Source organism: Benincasa hispida, chromosome 12 (assembly GCF_027475165.1).
Source record: "Benincasa hispida cultivar pf3 chromosome 12, pf3_genome.v1.1, whole genome shotgun sequence".
NCBI lineage: Eukaryota > Viridiplantae > Streptophyta > Magnoliopsida > Cucurbitales > Cucurbitaceae > Benincasa > Benincasa hispida.
The window spans coordinates 78,211,717-78,222,282 of NC_143489.1; positions in this window are offsets into that span (position 1 = coordinate 78,211,717).

Genomic DNA, 10,566 nt, shown 5'->3' on the forward strand with positions numbered 1-10,566 from the left:
TAAGATAAGTTAGGATAAATGAAGTATTAATGAACTTATCTCACTATCTATGCAAGAAGAAGATATGATTAAGAAAGAAAGGACAGAAAGTACTCATTTGGCAACTGACTCTCATGTTAAGAAGAAAAGGAAATCTATGGGTGTCGCAGAAGGGATATCTCAACAAAATAAAAGAGAGAAACAAGTAATTGAAAATCCTTGTTTTTTCTGTAAAAAGGAATGTCACTTCAAAAAAGATTGTCCTAAATACGCCAAGTGGTGTGTAAATAAGGGTAAACTTTTTACTTTAGTTTGTTTTGAAGTTAATTTAGCTTCTGTACATACAGATACTTAGTGGGTAGATTCTAGTGCTACTACTCATATAAGTATATCAATGTAGGGTTGCCTATGGAGCTAGCCACCAAATGATGCTGAAAAATTCATCTATGTGGGCGATGGCAAAGTAGTTCCAGTTGAAGCTATTGGGAATTTTAGATTATGTTTAAAATACTGGTTGTTATTTGGATTTGAATGAGACTTTTGTTGTACTGTCATTTAGATGGAATTTAGTTTATATTTCCAGTTTGGACAAATTTTGTTTTTCTTGTTCTTTTGGAAATAATAAAGTTAGTCTTTCTTAAGATTCCAAGCTTATTGGTACCGGTTCTTTAATTGATAATTTATATATGATTCATTCTTTTGCTTCATTTAACAATATCCTGCTATATAATTCATGTGGTCAAAGCGCAAATTAAATGAGAATTCCGCTATGTTATGGTACAAGCGTTTAGGTCACATCTCTAAATAGAGAATTCAGAAACTTTTGTCAGATGGAATTCTTTATTCCCTTGATTGAAGTAACTTTGACGTTTTTATGGAATGTATTAAGGAAAAATAGACGAACATAAAAAAAAAATTAGGTGCCAACAGATGCTTAGACGTCTTAGAACTAATACATATAGACATTTATGGTCTATTCCCTGTGGCTTCTTGAAAAGAACAACAATATTTTATTATGTTCATAGATGACTATTCAAGATATGGGTACCTATATTTAATTCATGAAAAGTCTCAATCTTTGGATGTTTTCAAGTCTTTCAAAGCTGAGGTTGAACTTCAACTTGGAAAGAAAATTAAAGTTGTTAAACTTGATCATGGTGGTGAATACTACAGTTGTCACACCCCCTCCCAGTATCACTTCTTTCTCTAGGAGGAAGATGTGAGGACAGCAAATGCCAACCCTCTTATGACATCTACTGCCAATTGAACCTGCTAAACTAACATCTTATGAACCTGTTTTGCTTATGCTTTACCCCGTGAACCTATATGTCAGTAAGTCTATCACAGAATACAACTTAACTCATTTCCACATTACTCTATTAACAACATCACCATCAGAATATAACTAATTACAGACCAGGCCTTGACTCTACCTCCGTAGAGGTTATTTAATTATACACCAAACCCAAGTAAACACCCGACTAACAAATATTTAACCACAGTGGCAGATTGAACCTTCTTTGTCAAGCAACTCACAATCCTGGAACAAAACATTGAAAAGAGTGAGTTGGAAAGCCCAGTGAGTAACATGTTAATAAGAACATAAGCTATAACTTTGGAAATGCATTCAAGCTTTAGCTTTAGAAAGCCTTAGAACACCTAGCCATCATAAACATCATAGTTATAAAATATCTCAGTGAAAACCACATATTAACTTTTTATAAAACTAGAGGGTTCCTCCCACCTAAGTTTTTGTAAAATCAAGAATATCATTTAACTAAAACATCTTAGTTTAAAAAACCCGACCTTTCATTCATTAAATATTTATATTAAATTCATAACATACTTTTTAGCATAGTTCCAGTAAAATCCAGGGAAATTACATTATTAAATATCTCAATAAATCCAAAGGTTACATTTACTAAATTCCAATAAAACCAGGAACACATACTTAGCTTATAGAAAATTGTCATTCATCAACTTCATCTCCTTGACTGAGGAAGGCCATGCTCATAAAACGTTCAAACTAAAAGATGAGAATAGTATAACATTATATCTCAGTAAATCCATAGATTAAACTCATTTTCTCTTTTTAAAACCAGAAAACATACTTTAAATCTGAAAAAATATTGGTTATCATCAGTTTCCTCTCTTCGACTGATGATAACTAATCTTACTGGTTCTGTACCCAGTCATATCTCATCCCCACGTGCACATATAGTCAATTCCCAGCTACACATACTATAGTACTTTGACAATTCCCATCAGTGTACATTGACAATTCCTATCAAACGTCTCTGACATATGCTAGCAATCCAGGGTACATAGCCAGTGGTTGGATAATCATAAAACCTCAATTATTGGTCATAAATAATCTTTAGCCCTTTTGCTAGAAAATCATGAAAAGTCATGCTGGACTAAACATTCATGAAAAGTTCATACTAAAATGTATTTGAAAATATTGGAGTATCTAGCTCAAATAAAACCCATTGTACTTAAACATACTTTGAGATATTGAAGCACATAGCTCATGAAAGGCTAACTCATTGTTTAGTATACTTTAAAAACATTGAACTCACATAAACTCGACCCTTGCGTTGACATAATTTAGCACTAAGCCACGCGTTTGAGTAAAACATTTATTTAGCCATGTTAAGAAATTCATGCTTTAGCTTTCTTTTTAAAACATGGATGCCTTAGATAAAACATGAGTTTAACACTTAGTTTCCATGGAACCTTTTATGCATCCACCGCTAACTTTTAAGAAAACTTAACATAGTTGAGTAACTAACTCATCTAAAGCTTGCTCTGAGCTCATTTATGAAACATATTATACTTAGGAATTTTTCAAACATGCTTAACTTTGAAACTAGTAAAAGCATATACTTTGAAATACTTTTAGAGTTAGAAGTCATTCATACTTAGTTAGCTCCCTTCCTAGCCCTTTAAGCCTTAAGAATCCCTTAAGCCAACACACACTCCTTCATCATGTTGAGATTTGTGTCATAAATCTCTTATATTCTCGTAGTTTGTAAACATTATATAAACAAATTGTTATTAATAAAATAATTGTTATTTTATGAGCATACACTCAATCCAATAAACTAAGATCCTATGTTATTTTATGTAATTTAAACAAGTATGTAGAGACATATGGATGGATCTTGTTTAAATAATAACCTAAACGGTCTGTAATAGATGGATAAAGCTAGGTACCTTATCCTAGTGACACTACGGATATGATCTGCTTTGTAGATGTTACAATTGTTGTAAAGTGCTACAAATAATCTGATCCTGATCATTCATGTGGAGACATGTGAATGGAGGTATCCTATACAAAAAGTTTGTATAAGACCGGACCACAAAATGATTAGTCTCATTATATAACATCGTTAATAATAGAGACTTACATTTCACCAGGATGACCATAGGTGACATGACCTAAATCTTAGTGAGTTATGAACTCCTGCTCATGAAGGCGGTCCTTTGATTTGTATGGGTGAGAGTGGTCAGATTGTCAACTCAATATGCCTACCATTTTGGGAATTCGTCTTATTGGGGAGCTGGGAACACAACTACATAAGACGAAATTCACTCCTTCCCTAATGTCAGGGTAAGTAGATAAATTGCTCCCTTAAGGGATGATTTCGAGGCTTGAACAATGTGGCCACACCCTTTTTTGGCCCGAGAGGGACTTGGTCATAATTGGACTATGACTTATTGTTCATTAGAGGAATTAGTGGTACTTAAGGAGTTAGATGTAACTACAGGGACAAAATGGTATTTTTGGCCCAACTGTACTTATGAGCAATTTGTGAAGGGTTATCACACTGTTGACTGGTTATATCCAATAGACAAGAAATATATCTGTAGTACGAAGAGTGCAGTTGTCGGTCTTTAGTGGAATGACTGACAGTTAATGGAAGTTGGGTAATTTAATTAATTATCCAAGTACCATTGGACCTTCAGTCTACAGGTCCATAAAGTCCCCTTTGTAGATCAATATGATTTTTAATTGAGAATTAATTTTTTGGATTAGCTTGAATTGTTTAAATTAATTGAGTGAATTAATTATATGATATAATTAGTATAATGTATTTGATATATTATAATATAAAGTATTTTGAGAGGAATTTGAATATGTTTCTAATATAAATTATATGAATGAGATTATATAATTAAATTTAATATAAACACAATTTATATTAAATACCATAAATAATTGAAAGGAATTAAATATTTGAATATAATTCAAAAGATGAGATTCATATAATTGAATTTAATATAAATATGATTTATATTAAGTGTTATGCATTATCGAGAGAAAATAAAACTATAGGTTATATTGTATTTACTACATTGAAACTATAGGTTATGTGTTATATTTGATATAACATATAGTATATATATATATATAATTTAAATTAAATTAAGTTTTAATTTAATTTAATTAAAGGGAGGTAGTTACAATTCTCTCCCCCTAATTTCTCTAAACATTACCTGCAGTGGATTCGGTTTTAATGTACTCTCCATCTTTCCTGTGGATAACAGAGAATAGTTTTCTGGGAAAATCCTTCTCCTTTCTCTTTTCCCTTTTCCAAGAATTCAAGTAAAGCCCACAACTCTTGCTTGAATTCTTAAATCCTAAAGAGAATACTAGAGGGTTTTCAAGTGGTGGTGCCCAATTGGTAATTTCGAATTGGAAACTAAAGAGATCGTCATCAAGAGGAAATAAATGAAGAAAATTGGCTTCATGGGTATATCGTTTTCTTCCCTAATTTATTCCAAATAGCATGTTGTAATTTATGTTTGATAATGCATAACTGTTTTTTCTTAAATTTAAAGTTCTGTAAAAAAATTAAAATTGGGAACGATCCCTGCTTCTGCACAGGGACCTTCATCGGTTTCTTTCAATTGGTATCAGAGTTAGATTGTATAAGTTTTGATCCCAATTTTTACTATTTCCAGAATTTAATTACAAGTGGTGGGTTGCATTCTGTAAACTTTTCATGGTTGATAAATGTTTATTGAATGGTTAGTAATTATGATGTTTTCGGGGTTGGATTTCTGTGTTTCCTGCTTTGTTTTTACGAATTCGATTTGTAAAGGGCCCATTGTTTTGGGCAGTAAATGTTATCGAGTCTTTAATTCTTAAGTTTTGAGTCACTCGTGCTATTCCCGTGTCTCTTGGAAGAAAAAAAAAGCAATGCTACGAGGAGGAAGATCTTGTTACTAGGCGATCACTTGGTTTGTACTAGGCAATCACTGAGTGTTTACTAGGCGATTGCTGGGTGCTTGATAGGCGATCATTTGATGATAGTTGGGTGATCGTTAGGTGTGGCGCTGGGCAATCGTTGCTAGGCATGTCGCTGGGTGATCTTTGTTATAGATACCACTAGGCTATCGATACTATGTGATAGCATTGGGTGATCATTGCTAAGCGATGGCACTAAGCGCTAGGTGTTGACATTGGACATTCATTGTTGAGAGTTCATTGCTAGGTGGTTCAGGTCGAGCGGTTCAAGACCCGATTCACTTGTTTTGAACTGGTTGAGCCTTTTATTAATGTAATAGGTAGTTTTGATTAATTAAGTTAATATAAATATTATATTAATTTAATTTATGCTTTAGAAGTCCAATCCCGATCCATAATTGCTATTTAAATTATGCATATGATGTATGGTTTAATTTTGTTATATATGTCATAACGTATGTCATAGAGTAAAATCTCACCATAGGTAATGCATTATCCATGCATCATTTATATTATAAATGTTATATTATATAGTTGCATGATTTAATTTTATAGCATGCTAATGCATCATATTATATAAATGTTATACTATATGTTTGCATGCATTAATTACATAGTAATGCATTATTTATATTATAAGTGTGATAATATATAGTTATATGTATGGATGGATGGATGTTATTAATTGTTTCATTACTTTATTATATAAATGTTATATATGGTTTGTAATAGAATGGGAATTGCATGATGCATGATGTTACTTTAGATAATTTATAAACGTTATAATTTTATAAAGCATGTCATTCGATGCAATATTTGATTTTAATTTGTTTCATTTTTTTTATAAGAGTTATAACTAAATGAATTAGAAATTAAAATCAACAATTCAGAATTGCATGCTAACTTAGGCAAAATCATTTTTTAAAATATTTTTAAAATTTGATTCACGTAGACCTAAGATCACAAATTTCTAATGAGATTAGAAATTAGATTAATCTTTTTAATCAGTTTAATATGATTAAATTGGTTCTAATAAAAGATTAAAATTGTAGTAAACGTATCTATAAGGGACCTTTTGTCTAAGGCTATTTTTGTCTAAGCTGGGATATTTAAGCTGACGAAAACGAAACACCCCTACCTGGGAACTGACCTGGAAAGGTGAATTAGATAAATTTTCTACAAGCATGTAATTGTTAATTAAGGTTTGTTAAAGTATTTAACGAACATTAATCAAAATTGTTTAACTATCCAATGTAAGTGTTACTTTTGGGCAAACTTAAACAATCATTTAGTAAAAATAATTAGTCATATTTTCCCTAAGTAAAATAAACCCTAGGTTATTAAAATACTCAGTAGGAGGAAAAATATGTATATGATACATCAATTTTCACTCACGTTTCTCCTTTTATGTTCACGCCATGAGACTCATGCTTGGCCTTGAGGCACTTTGGGAGCGTCCCCTTCGGATGGTGTTTGCATGAGTCAATATCAAGGTGAATGGAGAGAGTATTTATAGTAAGTGGGGGAGAGATATGTGTCAACATATCCTAAGGTCTCTTTCATTGGTTTGCACCGTGAGATATTCTTGCAGGGCCTCGAGGCGCCCTAGGAGTGTCCCCCTTCGGATGGTTTGTGCAGTAGGTTAATATCAAGGTGAACTCCAGAAATGGATAGGATCGCTTTAGTTTTTGCCCCAATCGATTTTTCCTTTCGGTTGGTTCATTGAGATGAAACTTTAGGGTCTAAAATGGAAGATCACACTTACAAGAAATTGTTAAGCTAGTTAATGATTTCTTGGCCAAATAAATTATGACTGATTGTTATAGGAAGAAGAGTTATTCTGGAGTAATAATTGGTTGAGAGTGTCTCGGTTTAGTGAAAGGGCAATTGATTACCCTTCGGTGGCTTTTGTCCTAATTCACTGAAGCATCATTGCAAAATTAGATGTAAATAGGGTTCATCTAGTTTTTGCTAAATTTGATTGGCTATTTTAGAAAATGAGGGACTACATGCTTGTGTATGGTTATAAGAATTTGATCCTTACAAGATACATGGACTCTGATTTTCAGACTAATAAGGATTCTAAAAAATCCACTTCAGGATCGGTGTTCACTCTTAACGGAGGGGCTGTAGTTTAAAGGAGCACTAAGTAGGGGTGCATTTTTTACTCCACTATGGAGGTTGAGTATATAGCAGCTTGTGAAGCTGCCAAGGAAGCTGTGTGGCTCAGGAAATTCCTGACTGGTTTGGAAGTGGTTCCAGACATGTCAAAGTCCATCACTCTTTATTGTGATAATAGTGGTATCGTAGCTAATTTTTGAAAGCCTAGGAGTAACAAACATGGGAAGCACATAGAGCGGAAGTATCATTTCATTCGAAAGATTGTGCATCGAGGGGACGTGATCGTCACGTGGATAACTTCGGCACACAACGTTGCTGATCTATTTACGAAGGCCCTCATGACTAAGGTGTTTGAAAGTTACCTGCAGAATATGGGTCTACGGGACATGTCACATCTAGTCTAGGGCAAGTGGAAGATTTGTACTCGACACATATTATGCCCTAGATTCTTGTTTTGTGTACTTTTGTATTTGTATGACTTTTATGATGTACACTCCATTAACTTTAGGACAAGTGAGAGATTGTTAGGGTTGATGCCCTAAATCTCGTGGGTCTTGTAATTTGTAAGTGTATTGTGCATATAGATTATTTATTTAATAAAATCTAAGGTATTTTATCTGACATTTAGTAGCATTAACCCACAAAATCAATAAACAAACATCCAAGGTTATCTTATGAAACTTGAACATGTATGTAAAGACATACAGGTGAATTGTGTTTAGGTGATAACCTGAAGGGTCAGTAGTAGATGGATAATGTTTGGTACCTTATCCTAGGGACACTACGAATACGGCCCGCTTTATAGATGTTACAATTGTTGTAAAATTCTACAAATGATCTGATCCTGATCATTCATGTAGACACATGTGAGTAAAGGTGTTTTATACAAAAAAGTTTGTATAAGACTGGACCACGAAATAAATAGTCTCATTATATAATACCATTAATAGTAGAGACTTACATATCACCAGGATGACCATAGGTAACATGACCTGAATCCTGAGTGAGTTATGAACTCCTGCCTATGAAAGCGGTCATTTGATTTGCATGGTTGAGAGTGACCAGTTCACCGACTCAATATGTTTACTATTTTGGGGATTCATCTGATTGGGGAGCTGGGAACACAACTACATAAGATGAAATTCACTCCTTCCTTAATGTCAGGTTAAATAGATAAATTGCTCCCTTAAAAGCTAATTTCGAGGCTTGAAAAATGTGGCGCCACATTCTTTTTTGGTCGAGAGGGGTTTGGTCATAGTTGGACTATGACTTATTGTTCATTAGAGGGATTAGTCGTACTTAAGAAGTTAGATGTAACTATAGGGGCAAAACGATAATTTTGGTCCAATTGTACTTACGAGTCATTTGTGAAATGTCATCGCATTGTTGACTGGTTATATCCAATGGACATAGAAATATATCTGTAGTGCAAAGAGTGCAGTTGTCGGTCTTTAGTGGAGTGACCGACAGTTAATGGAAGTTGGGTAATTTAATTACGAGAGTTTAATTAATTATCCAAGTATCATTGGAGCTTCATTCTACAAGTCCATAAGGTTCCCTTTATAACTCAACAGAGATTATTTAGAATTAGTTTTGGATTAATTATATATGATATAATTAATTTAAATTAATTATATGTGATATAATTAATATAATGTATTTGATACATTATAATATAAAGTTTATTTGAGAGGATATAAATATTTGAATATGATTCAAATATTAATTATATGAATTGGATTCATATATTTAATATAAATTTTATTTATATTAAATTTCATATATTATTGAGAGAATTCGAACTATAGGTTATATGTATTTGATATAATGTAAACTATAGGTTATATGTTATATTAGACATAACATATAGTATAATATATATGTTATATATTAAGGTGGTTAATGTATAATTATATATTAAATAAATTAAAATTAGTTTTAATTTTTTTTAATTTTAAATTATTTGAAATCTAAATGGAGGGAATTATTTCTAACTTCCTTTCTATTTTTCTCTTAATGAAGATCGTGATGGGAATTGGTTTTCAGAACATTCTTCTTCTTCTCCCAAAATATAAAAGGTCTGTGGAAAAAAAAGGAGACCAATATTCTCACGAAAGTTGCTTCCTTTCTTTTAATTTTTTTCCCTCTCCCCAAAAATTATTAGAGAAGCCCACAACTCTCTCTGTAATTTTCAACCTTTAAGGAGAGTACAAAAGGTTCTTTTGTGGTGGTGGCCATTTTGGGTGTTGCTATTTCTATTCGTAATCCAAGAAGATTGAAGTGTTCATGACCAATTGGAAGGGAATGCATGAAGATTTGTGACTTCAAGGGTTAGTAAATCTACATTCTATTTTCTTCCTATTTATTGCGTTCTTGTGCATGTTGTAATTTATCTTTGTAGAATGCATAATAGGATGAATTTTATTTTCTATGTAAATTTGAAATTGGGAAACAATCTCGCTTCCGTCTAGGGGTTTTACAAACCTTCAAGTAGTTCATAGTAAGTGGGAGAAGGAAGTGTGTCAACACATCCTACGATCTCCTCCATTACGTTGGACTGTGAGATTCCTATGTTGTGCCTGCTGTTGTTTTTAGGCAACATTAGCTAATAATCTTTTCAACGACTATCCCCTCGGAGGGCTGTAACATGGGATTCGAAACAACTCGAACTCCAGAAATGGATAGGATCTCTTAGGTCAATTCCCAACTTTGACTCTCCAATTTAGTAGCATTGTTGGGCTGACCTCTGAGGTCTGAAAATGGAGGGTTATACTTATAAGAGTTACTAAGTGTTAGTAAACTCTTGACCGAAAACGGTAACTAAATGACTATAGGAATAAAGAGTTATTCTAGTATTAGTATTTAGTCAAGAACGTCTTGCTTCAATAGAGAAGTATTTGACTACCCCTTGGTAGCATCTATTCTAACTCACTAAAGTATCGTTGCAAATAAATAATGAAAGTTGGGTATATTATTACTTTTGCTAAAATTTAATTGGGTTTAAAAGAAATTTTCTAATAGAATTTGTTTATCTTTTTTCAACATGTCGAACTCTTCTACAAAAATATTCGCTTCCAATTTGTTTAACAATTATAATTATTCAACATGAAAATTAAACACAAATGCAATACTAGCAGTTGATGGTTTAGATTTGTTTTAACAGAGGAATGTCCTCTAACTCCAACTCACATGCAAACCAAAAAGTTTGGATT